This window comes from Rosa rugosa, chromosome 4 (genome assembly GCF_958449725.1).
Source record: "Rosa rugosa chromosome 4, drRosRugo1.1, whole genome shotgun sequence".
NCBI lineage: Eukaryota > Viridiplantae > Streptophyta > Magnoliopsida > Rosales > Rosaceae > Rosa > Rosa rugosa.
The window spans coordinates 11,624,947-11,640,553 of record NC_084823.1 but is presented as its reverse complement, the minus strand read 5'-3'; positions in this window follow the sequence as shown (position 1 = coordinate 11,640,553).

Sequence of the window (15,607 nt, the reverse complement as noted above, 5' to 3'; positions counted from 1 at the left end):
GTTTACAACTCTTTTCTCCTCTCTCATCACTTAGCTGTGAACCGTCCGATTTCAATCGGACGGTGAGTGAGCAAAAATTCCATGGTCAGCAGCTGACCATTGGAACGGGATCGTTGAAAGGCAAACGTGTTACAAATGGTAAGAGCATCTCTAACAAGAGATGTCAAAATTTTTTGTCAAATTTAAATTTGACAGCTGACTTGGCAAATAACACTTTGTGAACTTCACCTCCAACCCATCTGTCAAATCCAACCCACCAACCCATCACCAAATGATGAACAGTCAGAGTTGTTTTTTTAACTTCCCTTTCTTGTTGTTGCTTTGTTCATCGTTTTGGCTGCGTTTTGCTTTGTTCATCGTTTTGGCTGAGTTTGCAAACAAAACCCAACCCATCATCAATTATTCATCAATCAATCTTTCTCCTTCTCACTTCAGCAACCTGCCGCAACTCTTATTTTTCATTTGTCTTCCAACGACTCCTCTTCATCTTTTCCATCTGTTTTCATATTGAGATCATGAACAAGTTTTTTAGTTTGAGTTTTTGGGAAACAGATCAAGATCAGAAAGATCGGCATGGTTATTGAGTTCTTGTTCATTTATTTTCCAACAATTCTTTTCCATCTTCTCTTCCTCATCTATCTCAATTATCTGCAGTTTAATGTTTCTTTGAGATCGACATACAACATCAATGTAGAGAAGAGAGAGAATTTCAGATACATATCAACATGTGGGATTTTAGATCGACATCGAGAGAGAGAATTTCATATCGAAATCGAGAGAAAGCTCTGGATCTTGTCATGATAATAACGAATCTGGCCATCTGGGATTTCAAATCGAGATCGTGAAGAAGTTTTTCGGTTTGATTTTTTGGGAATAGACCAATTCCTTTCTGATTCTAGCAAAAAAAGCAATCTTTGAAGACGATGAACGGATGAAGATGAGCTATTTGAGGCATTTGACAGTTTTGAGAGATCTGTCAAATTTGACAGATTGGGTTGATATGTCAAATACACGTAGGATTTGACAGATTTGTTGGAGTTGGTTTCACAGGCCTTATGTTACCGTTGGAGCTCCACGGTGGATTTTGACACCACCGTTGGAGATGGTCTAACATGTCATCCACCAACAACCAACGGATGAAATATAGGAAGTGAAAAGTTATGGATTTTATGGATCATTGAGGATTTGAGATTAATTACAGCGTCTCATTTTTACGGGTAGAGCAGTTCATTGTATTAATGAAATCATTCAAAACAGTCAGAGTAGTACATACACTGATATATAAGCGTAGGCAAAAAGTCTTCATTGATAGACTCCTTAAGCAATGAAGCTCCAAAGTCTATGTTAGAGTAATTTTTGGTTGATTCTCAATTCTCAATTAATCTTAATTGATAATCAATTCCTTGATTCTCTATCTACTTTATAGCCATGTATATGTAATTCCAAGACTTGTACTTAGACATAGATTAGTCTAGATTCATCTTGTTTTGTACATAATATACAAGTTAACAACAAAATCTCAATTACCATTTCAACATATGGTATCAGAGCTTTCAACTCTGTGACCTCAAACCATTTCACCCATCTCAACCTTTTGATTAGGATCGTTCTCTTTCAACGTATCTTTTATCAAAAGTCACCACATCATTGTGTTCCTTTTTGTTGTTTTACCATGGACAAGAGGATGTGCAAATATTGTCATCAACAAGTCATTTTCTGTTGGATTGTCCAAAAAGGATTTGCAAATATTGCCACAAAATAGGTTCTTACCTTGATGATTGTCCAATCATTCCTAACAAACGCCTCAACAATAAACCTAAAGGAGGCCAATACAGATTCAGTCATGAATCTAGCTTTAATTCTCATTCTGTTGTTGGTGCTACAAATCAAGATTCAAATGTCGATGATCGATCTTAATCTTTCAATGTCTTCCCCCATCTCGATCTTTTTCTTTGAGTGATTTAAAATCCATTCACAAAAAGGTTCTTCTTTCTAATTCTAGTACACCTCCACCTTTTGCCATGTCTGCTACCTCAGGTAATTACTCTTAGTTTTTTGATTCTACATGTTGTAATCACATGACATCTGACCCAACCATTTTTTGTTCCAAACAATATACTTCTCATGTGCTAAATATTCATATAGTTGATGGTTCAAATATGTCTGTTACCCACAATGGCACAATTTTCACTTCCAATTTATCACTTTCTGACACTTACTTAATTCTCAAACTCACGTTAAATCTCCTCTATGTTGGTCAACTATGTGATCTTGGTCTTGATATCATCTTTTCTCATTCTGGTTGTCGTGTGCAGGGTCCACAGACGAGGCAGGTCCTTGGGATCGGGCATAAGATTGGACGGTTGTTTGAGCTCATTAGTCTTTAATTCCATCAAATTTTCATCTTCCATTGCCGCTTCCACATCCACTTCCTCCACTTCTACTTCTTCTCTTGATTTCCAATGGTCAGTTAGGTCATGTTAGTGTTGAAGATGTTGATTGCTTATCTTGTCAACTTGCAAAACAAACTGCTTTGCCATTTCATAATATTGTTTTTGTTTCATCTGTAACTGTTGATTTAATCCATTCAGATATATGGAGCCATCTCCTACTGTTACAATGAGAGAATCTAAATATATACTTTGTCATATATCTGAATGAATATGCAAAATCGCTCTGAATTACCTCAGATTTATTATAATTTTGCTCAAATGATATAAACTCAATTTTCTCGGTCCATCAAAATATTTTAAACTAACAATGCCATGAAATGTAAGAGTGCAGAGTTTCTCAATTTTTTTTTCCAAACAAGGCACATAATTAAACAAAAACACTTTGTGATTATAGTTTTGGAAAATTAGTTCAATATACAGAATCTTGAGAGGAGAGAAACAGTGAGACTCGAGGGCGGCTAGGGTTTCTTTGAAGTTCATTTAGTTCTCATCCAATAGCTCCCACGTCGTGCTGTGCCTGGTCGATTACCTCGTCGGTGAGCGGTAAACAGTGAGTGCTGCCGGACGGGGAGTTTTGCAGAAGTGGTTTAGCGGCTCCTGACGAGGAGGCTTGGTCGAAGGTGTGGTCTCAGTGAGTCATGTCCGGCGATGCAGATCTGTTTGTACCCACATTTGCATGTCCACTCAGACATAGCTAATGTGCATAGTTAGATTGATTTCTAATTACAATGAGCCGCTCAAAAGGTAATGGGGGGCCGATAGATAGAAATATTGGCCAATGAATAATTGGACGATTCATTTTGGTCCAAGACAAGTCACATAAAAACTAAGGCCAATGGGAAGTTTCGAAAGTTAGGTCATTGGTTATCGGCCGGCCCGTAGTCGTTAATTTAAAAAGAAACTTATTGTCTAAAAGCCCATCGGCCGATTGTTCAAGTCCCTCTAGTCAGTTTCCAACTCGAACTCAACTTAGAAAGATAATAGCCGATGTAGTTAGTAGTCCAACCAAATTGAAGTTCGTTGCCGATGAAGAGAGTTCAATCCAAGATAGTCTTCTTCAATATTAATTGCAGCCGTTGATGATGACCATCAGAGCCGATCCAAATAGAGTCCAGCGTCAAGTCAGCCGACGATAAGTATTGAAGCCAAAGCAAGATAGAGTCACTGAGCCAGAAGGAGGTCGAATTCCACTCAACTTCAAAGAGCCAAGAGATCAGTTCAAGTCACAGAGCAGCCAATATAAATAGAAGCATCGACAGAAGACATTACACACACAACTCAAGCCATCAAGCTTTTCTTATTTTCGTATTACCTTTTGCTTAGGTAGAAGTTCCGTCTGTTTCCCTAGTTTATTTGCTCTGCTAGTTACAATTTCAGTTACTTTACCTTTCTTGTAGCCTAGTATCGATTTTGAATTATTTTCATTGTTCTCTTTCAAACAATAGTTGATAATTTTCGGTTTGCTTCGTTTATTTGTTTAGCCATTCTATATTTCAGTTTACTAGTCTTTAATCTGCTTTCTATTTCCTTATTGTCTTTATGGTTTACTTGTTTGATCATGTTATTTATTGTTCGTAGTCGCATAGTAGCTATTAATCTTGAAGATTTCATTCGTTACGAGTTTACTCTTACTGTTACTTGTTATTACTTGGATCCAATTGACTTAAGCCCTGTGACCAGACAATTCATATTCACTCACACTCTCACAACCACACCCAATTCACCCGACCTTCAGCCATCAAGTCCTTGATCCAAAGGCAGCGAACTATCGGCCGAGAATTAGTCCTTGATAAGTCAGAACTACATCTACTACAACTACAATTGCACACTTGGCCTTCTGGCCGTGTGCTGGCACGCCCCGCAATCTACTCACCAAGAAGGACATTTGTTCCTTGATCTCTCGGCTTTCTGGCTGAGGTGATTTTCAGAGGCAACATCTTTTGGCACGCCCAGTGGGACACAAGATTACTATTTTCTTAGTAAGGTTGAATGCAAGGGAAGGAGGTTAGTCAAGAAAAACAAGACAACCCGTACAGTGTAAACAAGGGAAAGAAGTGTCTTCGGTGTGGAGAGTCTGGACATAATTCAACTTTTTGTCCATCACGGCCGAAGTTCGATCTTACTCCAATCAGAATGTCACTTGAGTCAAGTGGGAATGGGACTTCAGATTCTTCATCGGCAGAGCAATTAGCCGATGAATGTAGAGCTCAAGAAGCAGCAAAGACTGCAGCAGCCGAATTAGCCGCAAGGCAGGAGGCTACACAAGCAGCGGCAGCCGACGCCGATGAAAGGCAAGAAGACATGAGACGAGTGGCCGCTGAAGCAGCTTTGGCCAGACAATCTACTGAAAGTTCGTCTAGAGGCTCACCAATAAATGCTTTTCAGGGTGCTTCAAATAGCGCGACCACTCCCGGCGCTATCATATATGCAGCTCGAGATGGAAGAGTCAGAGATACTGTGGAAGCTGACTATTTAGAATCGGCTGGAGTGTCAGCCGAGTATATGTATAAAGTATTGAATGAAGTTTTTAAATTGCAGACGAATGAACTCGCTGCCCGAGGAGAAATCAACAATAGAACGTTGGTAGATCAGTTAGCCAATGTTTTGGGAGAGAATACTAACCGATCAATTGGAGGATTGCAAACGTCTCTTGAGCAGTTGAACCAAACAATGGCGGCTATGGTGAATGGTCAGAACACTTTGCAAACCTTGTTGATACAAAATCAACAAGGCCAACTCAACCAAGCACTTCAGCCTCCATGGCAGCAAGCTCATGCTTATGTTCCACAGCCACAGGCTCAGTTTCCTATTAGTGGACAGCCATTTCAAGCTCAACCCCAATTTAGAATGGCCAATAATTATGTGCAACAGCCGATAAATAACAACGGTTTAGGAGGACAAAATCCACCTAGGAATGGGTTGACAGTCGAAAAAATTAGGAGAATCTGTGAAGAAACTATAGGGCCGGCTCCTAGAAGAACGGTCAGGCCGAGAAACACCAAACCATATCCGGAAAGGGTTGAAAATAGAGATTATCCGAGGGGATTCAAATTTCCTGACTTTCCTCTCTTCAGTGGAGATGATTACCAATCAACTATAGCACATATATATTTCTCAGTTCACATCATGGTGTGCCGAACACTCTAGAGATGATGACTTGAAGCTGAAGTGGTTTGAAAACTCATTGACTGGCCCTGCACATGCGTGGTTCGTTAACTTGGCACCTAATTCTATTCAAAACTGGGCCGACATGGAAAGAGCTTTCCATGAGCAATTCTATCGAGCTGAACCAGAAGTCACAATTGCCGATTTGGCAAAGATGTATCAGGAAGCACATGAATCAGCCCAAGATTTCTTAGACAGATTTAAGCCTCAAGAAACAAGTGCAGAGTTAATTTGGGGGAGCTAGAGTTTGTCCGGATAGCTCAACAAGGTCTAAATTACGAGTTGCGCAAGAAATATGAAGGAGTTGATATTAGAGACATCTTTGAATTAACCACTAGCGTGGCTAGATACGAGGCAATCATCAGAGAAGAAACACAAGATAGATCAGCTTCAAAGGGAACTTATTATAAGAATCCTACTGTTCATGCTATAGAGGCCAATTTTGAAGGATTGAGGGTCGAGGAAGAAGATTCGGCCGATATCAATGCTGCCGAATTGTTTATAAACAAGCCAATGGTTTGTAAAGCCCTTGCAAAGCCAACAAACCCAATCAAGGATAAACCTTAGCCGATAACCTACCATACCAAAGATGGCACACCTTTAAGATTGACACCTACCCGCACTTACACTTTTGATATCACAAAGGCTGACATAATTTTTGATCAACTTCTTGCTGAGAAAGTAATTAAATTTCCAAACGGCCATGTTATACCTAAGGTCGATGAAATTAGAAATAAGTCTTATTGTAAAGTTCACAATTCATGGAAGCATTCCACTAACAATTGTGTGGTTTACCGTGATGCATTGCAGGATCTCATCGAAAAAGGAAAGCTGAAGTTTCCAGAGACGAGTAAACCAGCTCAGCTTGTCGATACGGACCCTTTTCCAGTCAACATGGTGTACGTCAACTTCCCAAGAGGTCACAGGAGGAATTGGCCTAATATGAACTTGTCTGATCCTAGGGCCCGTAGGAGGTATATGTTTCGTGATCAGAGGAGGGAGCCAGTTTATGACAGTCAGGATGAGGATGCATACAATATGACAATGCCACCGGCTTTGAAGGCCTCATTGTCATCTACTTCAAAAGCATTGTCGGCCAGTGCTGTGATTCTGTGCAGCCGTTGCAATTGTGAGGTAACCCTCAGTAATCTTCTGCAAATCAAGAACCAAGAGTTAGCTACTGATCAACAGGCAAAGCCTGGGTTAAAAACTCCAACTAATTGTGAGGAAAGTAAGAAAAGAGACACAGGGAAGAAACATGCTGGCAATGAATTGGAGACTCCCACGGCCAACTCGGCTGAGGATGAAGTACTTAAGCTTTTTGGCCCTCACTGTCCCAAGGGATTTTATCAGGGACAGCAAACTTCCCAAAGTGTTTTTAAGAGGATAAAGGAATCTGAAAACGCCGAGAGCGGACGACTTTCGGTGAGGAGGAGGTTGACTTTTGAGGATGATGATCTTGAGGGAAATTTTGCTGACGGTTTCACTGGCCGACGACGATTAGGTTTTGACCAAGATGATCGATTTTATGACCAAGATTACTTTGCTAGAAATAGAGGCCGTAGACCTTATAGGACATATTGGCCACCAGTTACTCATGACAATAGGTGGTATGGCCGAGCGGCCAGAGATCAACCATTTTCCCCTTTGACAAAAACTCAAAAGAGACGCATGCAGAGGGAAGTGGCTGCCGCAAGGCAGCAAGGGTCTGAGGGGCAGGAAATCAAACGCTCAACTGAAGCAGATAACAGAAAAGCCCCTATAATAAGAGAGGACTTTCATAAGGATTCAGGAGAACCTATGGAACTTGAGACCATCGGCGACCATTTTGAAAATGTCCTTAGCTTCCCAAAGCTACCCCATCTGCGGTTTACTGAAGGAGGGGTTAAGGTCTTCAAACATCTCAACCCTCCATTTAAGTTGGCTGAATTAGAAACAATGAGAAAGTTCCACCAGAAACATTCAGCCCTTACAATCTATGGGCTCCCAAGGAGTCAAGATTATATTCTTAATGCAATAATAGCAAATTCTGATGCAGATCATGCTCTGATTCGGCAGGGTTTCCATAGCCGATTCATTACTCCTGGTTTGAAAGCCTTATATCAAGCACACCGCAAAGGAATCCAAAAGAAGGATATCGTCGCTCAAATTCCAATCTCAGAAGCCGACTTTCATTTCCTTAGATGTTTTCATAGAAGTCACTCGGCTGAGGAAACCTATGGCATAACGCCAGAAGAGGTCCAGCTTGTAAGGGAGCTTGACGATTATTTAGAAAAGAAAGACTTCGCAACTGAAGAGCAAGCGAATGCCGAGGCCAAAGCTAAGGATATCGAACAACATAAGGAAATTCAAAAGGCGGCTAAGGATAAAACTCCAAATGGGAAAATCCCCACCATAAGAGTACTAAGAGGACAAGATCCGCCATTCTCAAATCAAGATCTGGGGATGATGAAGAAATATCATAGGATGTATTCAGCATTGGCCACTTATGGCCTAACTGAGGAGGAAAGCGCGACGATGAAGATGTTGGAAACGGATCTGTCTTCAGAGTCATACCTCATCACTGAGGATTCTAGCATCGGCCTAAAGATCAGTTATCAGGTAATGATGGAGAATTGTTAACTGGAAGCCAATACTGACAACCTGCCTATTTCCGATGCTGACCTGGCTTACCTCCACACCTACCATAAACAACATCCGGCTGCTGAGATATATGGATTCACATCCGCCGAGAGCAAATTATTGGACAATTTGTCCAAATACCTACGGGCTCGTACAATTGAATGGCAAGCTGAGACAGAAAAGGCATCCACCAAGCTGACAACTGGGGCCATTGAAGAATTAAAGAAAGAGCAAGCCAGTCTCAATCAGCATTTGAAGGATGAGGAAATGGTAGAAGGTGCTGCCACGAACAATGGCAGGCAAGACGATTTTGGAGACGAAGGTGATGAGGAAGTCGATTATGGGGAAGAGGAGGAACAAGGTGACTATGATAATGAAACTGGAATCGACTACAACATAGGAGATGACACAGCTTTTGACATAGAAAACTTATCCCCATTTTACAAGGACGAGGCCTTTGGAAAAGGAGAAGGTAATACAATGGACATCAACATGGTTTATGTCCTACCTTCAGAACTCAAACCTCAACCAGGTCAGTCAAATGAATTGATCGGTGACTTTGTTGCCGATCAACAACCTCGATTTGAGATTGATGAAGTCGATGCCCAGTTGAAGGATGAAGAAGGCCGTGTGGTACTCACAAAACCAACGGCCAAAATGGCTCAACATTTGAAGCCGTTATACATCACGGCTTACATAGAGGGATATCCAATAACGAAAGTTTTGGTGGACAATGGTGCAGCAGTTAATGTGTTACCTACAGCCGTCATGAAGAAATTACGAAGAACTGAATCTGATTTGCTCCCTTCAGACATTACAGTGAGCAACTTCTCTGGAGGTAAGAGTAGGCCAAGAGGTATCCTCCCACTTGATGTCACCGTGGGGGAAAAGACAAACATGACGGCTTTCTTCGTGGTCGATTCATCTGCTCATTATAATACATTGCTTGGTCGCGATTGGATTCACCAGAACTTGTGTGTACCTTCTTCCCTGCATCAAGTTTTGATCTTCTGGCATGGAGACAAAATTGAGGTCATTCCAGCAGACAATAACCCATTTCAGGCCTCCACCAATGTAGTAGAAGCAAGGTTTTACGAGGATGATATTGGTTACTTCACTTTCAGTGGACGAGATAGCAAGGGCCGACCTACTCAAGTTACAGCCCAAAAAATTGTCAACCTAGGGAATGAGGATGTTTTGCAATATGCAGAGCGTCCAATCCTGGTTGACCTCTTCAAGGACAATATCAATGTCTAGAGACCCAAGGTCTCTAGAAAGAAAGGCCGCAGTCCGATCTATTTTAGGATGTTTGCTGGCCTATTGGGCCGACAGGACTACCAAGTCTAACTCGGCCATCAACTTGATGGAATATATTACAGAACAACAGGAAGAAGAACTACAGTTGGAAGATATCGGCCCAGCCCCAGCAGAATTAGAAGATACTGAAGCCAAAACTCAAGAAATATTATCCCACAATGCGGAAAGCGCGAGCTACTGAGTTATGGTGTGACCAAGTCGGCCACTAGCTTATAATGTGTATATGTTTAGGCCGCCTTGATTTTGGCCGATGCAGTTAAGCCAACAAGATTATTACTTTTATCAGTTTGTTTGCTTGACCATTGTGCTTCGTTTGTACTTCCTACTACAAGATATAATCTATACATGACACAACAATGTTTATGATAAGTTACCGGCAAGCAAATAATTAGTTTTTCATCGGCCCATAAAATTCAAATGTTTACAAAAACCGGCCAACGGCCGACAATAGAGCCACATACATCAATCATCATTACTCGGCTAATAAAGCTTTCAGAACTCCCAAGGTTCAACCAGTGTCCTGAGGGTCATTCTCAAGTTGCTAATGCGCGTCTGGTAATACTTTTTTGTTTGCCTTCATAATTGTCTTCTCTAGTCCTTTTCGTAGCCATCGCTTGGCTGACCCAATCCTACAAGTTATATAGCATCATTGGTTAGCACATCATGTTTCTCGGTGTACATCAAGTTTCTCGTTATTCGGTGCTATGTGCTATTCGCTGAAAACCAAGAAACTTGGGGGGGGGGGGGGAGGGCAAAGGGCAAAGGGCAAAGGTATATTACATGCATATGAGCCAAGATATTGTCGTTTAAAAAAAATAAAAAAGGATCAAAGAGGGAAACGGGTAGTTGGCTACCAACTTTTCATTTTTGTGTTGGCTGCCAACTTTCATTTTGTGTTGGCTGCCAACTTTTCATTTTGTGTTGGCTGCCAACTTTCTTTTTGTGTTGGCTGCCAACTTTTCATTTTTGTGTTGGCTGCCAACTTTTCATTTTTGAGTTGGCTGCCACTTTCTTTTTGTGTTGGCTGCCAACTTTCTTTTTGTGTTGGCTGCCAACTTTCATTTTGGGTTGGCTCCCTTTCTTTTAAGTTGGCTGACTTGAATTTCCTCATGCATTTGGCCAACTTAAAAATGTGAACTCCCTTGTTGGCTTACTCTTCCTCACTTGGGCTCATTGGCCAACCTAAGGTTTTTCATGTGTTGGCTTACTCCTCCTTACTTTGGCCAACTTGAAAATTGTTGGCCAAGTTGATTTTTTTTTTTTTTCATGTGTTGGCTTACCTAAAATAGCTTTGTTGGCTTCCTTGAAATTTTTCATGTGTTGGCTCCCACTAGCCACTCATTTAATGGCCAACTTAAGGTTTTTCATGTGTTGGCCAACATGAGCTACAAATTGGTTTTCCAGTGATATGTTTTGTTTGTTGGCTGATATCTAGCATTTTTCACTTGTTGGCTTCCATGAGCCACTCTCACTTGTTGGCCAACTCCAGTTCTATCAATCGGCTAAACTCGAGTACGTTATTTGTTGGCCTTCATTAGCCGATTTGCCTCTTTATTCTTCTGTTGGCCGACTTGATTAATGTTTATTGGCTTACATGCATCCATTGAGTTGTTGGCCACCATGAGGCATATTCACTTGTTGTCCTACTCAAACTTGTTTATTGGCTTACTCACAAACCGCTCACTTCGAATATCATTTTGTTCAGTTACTTGCTTAGGCCAATTTAGTCGATTTTCCGAAATATCATTCGAACAAGAAAATACATTCTAGCTATCAGGGAGGTCATGTGGGACATATTTACATGAGTTTTTGGAAGTCGATTAGGGGGCCGAGTTGACTCAAATTTCTCAACCACTCGGAGATATTCGCTGATGCTTAAGAAACTTAGGGGGGCAATGTTTGTACCCACATTTGCATGTCCACTCAGACATAGCTAATGTGCATAGTTAGATTGATTTCTAATTGGACGATTCATTTTGGTCCAAGACAAGTCACATAAAAACTAAGGCCAATGGGAAGTTTCGAAAGTTAGGCCATTGGTTATCGGCCGGCCCGTAGTCGTCAATTTAAAAAGAAACTTATTGTCTAAAACCCCATCGGCCGATTATTCAAGTCCCTCTAGTCAGTTTCCAACTCGAACTCAACTTAGAAAGATAATAGCTGATGTAGTTAGTAGTCCAACCAAATTGAAGTTCGTTGCCAATGAAGAGAGTTCAATCCAAGATAGTCTTCTTCAAGATTAATTGCAGCCGTTGATGACGACCATCAGAGCCGATCCAGATAGAGTCCAGCGTCAAGTCAGCCGACGATAAGTATTGAAGCCAAAGCAAGATAGAGTCACTGAGCCAGAAGGAGGCCGAATTCCACTCAACTTCAAAGAGCCAAGAGATCAGTTCAAGTCACAAAGCAGCCAATATAAATAGAAGCATCGACAGAAGACATTACACACACAACTCAAGCCATCAAGATTTTCTTATTTTCGTATTACCTTTTGCTTAGGTAGAAGTTCTGTTTGGACCCAAAATGAACATTTTGGCCTGACAAGGCAAGTGTTGGAGAAATTGAGCCAATGTCAGTGGCTCAAGCTATATATTGTCGACAAGCTCGAAATATATATTTAGAGGCTAAATAAAGCCTACTATGGAAGCATGGAAGCATGAAAAGTTAACTTTAGCACATTTTCCTACTTCGGCTAGGAGAAACCGAGCTAAACAAGGAAGGAGGGGCGGCAGACTAACCAAATGAAATCTAAATGAGCTAAAACTTTCCAGATTAATACTAGACATCCCAAGGATAATTTCCTATGAATAGTGACAGAGCTTGTTTTGAGTGGAAGCAATCAGTCCAATTTTCTACAGAAGCAAAACTGGAAAACTGAACCTGTAAGAGGTCCAGCAGCATTTCCGGCCTAACCGCATAGAATAAAGCTCTGAAACTTTGTCAGGATGATCTACACTCATAATGGAACATTTTTTATGAAGAAGTCGAAGGCTCATTCTGCAGTCTTGTTGGAGAAATAATTGAAGGAATAAAGGGGCAGAAACTGACCTAAAACCAGCTTAATATTCACATGTTCATGTTTCCTACCCACATGAAGAAAGCTAGATGCTTTTCTTTTTTTTCCTTGGATATATTTTTCTACTACAATCTCTTTAATAGATCATCATCACTTCCATGTTTCTGCACCTTCATGCTTTGCTTTCATTTCATTATTTCTCTATCTTTTCCATATTTTACAAATCACTTTCATACTCCACTTTCATTATTTTTCTTCCACTCATCATTTCACTCTTCTTTTTCTTCTCTATATAAACACCTTCTCCTCTCATTCTAGATACACATTCACAACATCAAAACATCTCTAAGATGATCTCAGTTCTCTCTAGAGCAACCTCTCTAAGAGCAACTCCTCTCCTTCTCTTTCTCTTACCGGTGATCACACTCCTAGTCCTAATCTTCTCAGAAGCCGACTTTCAGTGCCACCAAACCCTCTGCCAACGTACTTCGGTCCTAGTCTCCTCGGGAGCCGACGGTAGTGCCGCAACCACAACGGTTACAGAACCAGCCAAGCAAGGGTAACACCCTAGCAACCCAGCCAAGCTAAAGTCACGCTTTAGCAAGTTCTCCTCACTTCCCAGTGGTTCTCGCTCTGCTCGATCTACAACATCGAGTATCGATTGTGATTTTCAAGAAGCTCAGCAAAAGTCCTCGCCACGAGGCACAAAGAATCCCACGACGAGGTTGGTGCTCTCCTCGTCTACAATCGCTCAACAGAAGTCAGGTCAAGGGACACCCCCGACGACCGCACCCAACGGTGCTGGCACGCCCGCGCAAGAAAAGAGACTGTTGACCAGCTGCAACAAAATTGGAGCCAAACAAGTTCCGTCTGTTTCCCTAGTTTATTTGCTCTGCTAGTTACAATTTCAGTTACTTTACCTTTCTTGTAGCCTAGTATCGATTTTGAATTATTTTCATTGTTCTCTTTCAAACAATAGTTGATAATTTTCGGTTTGCTTCGTTTATTTGTTTAGCCATTCTATATTTCAGTTTACTAGTCTTGTCTTTAATCTACTTTCTATTTCCTTATTGTCTTTATGGTTTACTTGTTTGATCATGTTATTTATTGTTCGTAGTCGCATAGTAGCTATTAATCTTGAAGATTTCATTCGTTACGAGTTTACTCTTACTGTTACTTGTTATTACTTGGATTCAATTGACTTAAGCCCTGTGACCAGACAATTCATATTCACTCACACTCTCACAACCACACCCAATTCACCCGACCTTCAGCCATCAAGTCCTTGATCCAAAAGCAGCGAACTATCGGCCGAGAATTAGTTCCTTCCTCGGCCAACAATTGCTTGATAAGTCAGAACTACATCTACTACAACTACAATTGCACACTTGGCCTTCTGGCCGTGTGCTGGCACGCCCCGCAATCTACTCACCAAAAAGGACATTTGTTCCTTGATCTCTCGGCTTTCTGGCCGAGGTGATTTTCAGAGGCAACAAGATCTTAGCAAGCAGGGCGATCGGGTGCTTCGATCACAAAGTTTCTAGGGTGGAGGGTCGGTCAATCTGTCAGGCGACCTGGATTCCTTCTTGTTCTGAGTTTTTGGTGGCTACTTTGATGACTTTGGCTGGGGCGCGGCACTGGCCAATGGGTACCAGGCTTCATAGGCGACAACATTTTGGAGGTCTTCTCAGGCTTTGGGGTGATATTGGCTGGTGGTTGGTATCTTGGTTGCAACGGCAACACGGGTTGCCTTGGATCTTCATTAGGTCACTGGGGTCAGGCCATCTTTTGGCAGGGCCATTGTTAGGTTAGGGTCTTTTGGGTTATTTTTGTTTAGTTTGTTTTTTAATAATAAAAGTTATAAAACTCCACCTTTCTGGTGGGTGTAGTGGCTTTGGCCTTGTTATACCTTGATCTTTGGCCATGTTTGGTTCATGGATTTGAGGCATCAGGAAAGGAAAGTCTTTCCTTTCCTTTGTTTGGTAACCACAAAATCTGGAAGCACTTTCCTGACAGAGGGGAAAATTGGGGGGAAGGTCATTCCACTCAAGACCCATGGGATTGATTTTCCCCTCTTCTTTCCCAGCATTTATGACTGCAATTTTGGACTGTAATAACCCGAAACTTAGTATCACTGTAGAGCACTCTAAGATACCTTAAACTTAGAAGTAATCCAAGTATCTTCTAAGCACTTGTTTTTGAAACCGATGATACCACATGCTATACTTACAAGTTATATAGGTAAATTTTTAGAGTTCTAGTAAACTTTCTAAAATACGTTAGTTCGTATTACTTGTGTACACTCGATATTTGTTTTCAAACCCAAGACTATTATCTATGTTATTTTTGTGATGCATGTTATTTTAGAACTAATTATTGCTATTTTTTTTACCTTAAGAAAGCACTAAAGTTCTTTACTTATTAATTGGGTAATTGTGCATATGTGTGTGTGTGTGTGTGTGTGTATATATATATATATATATATTTAGCAAGTGGATTTATGCTTTCTTTCTTTCTTTTTTTTTTTTTAATTTTATCTTATCATTTTAATCATTTAACCTAAATAGTAACTAGTCACTCACCTTATAATAATTAGTCACTTACTTATTTTATGCTTAATTCTAGCCTATTTAAGCATATGATCTGATCATACTTCCTACAAGCTTGAAGATCAAATGCAAAATTGATCTAAAACTCCCTTAGTTGAAGAGAAAACTCAACTAGAAGTTCTTCACACAAATCCTTCATCCTATTTCTCTTAAGAAGTTTCCTTTTTGTGAAAGAAGTCCAAAGTTTGATCACAAGACCTTCTGATTTCCTTAAGTAAGTACATGATTACATTCCTATATTCTTTTGTCTTTAAGATTTATCAAATTGCATAATCAATGATAAAATGGAAAAGGATCTGCTTTGCTGCAAACCCGTATTTTCGTATATAACAAATTATGTTTTGTCAAAAATAATTACAGTATTAAATTCCTCATCAAAAGTTCTTCAATTTAGGCTTTTGAATCACTCAAAAAGGTTAAGAAAT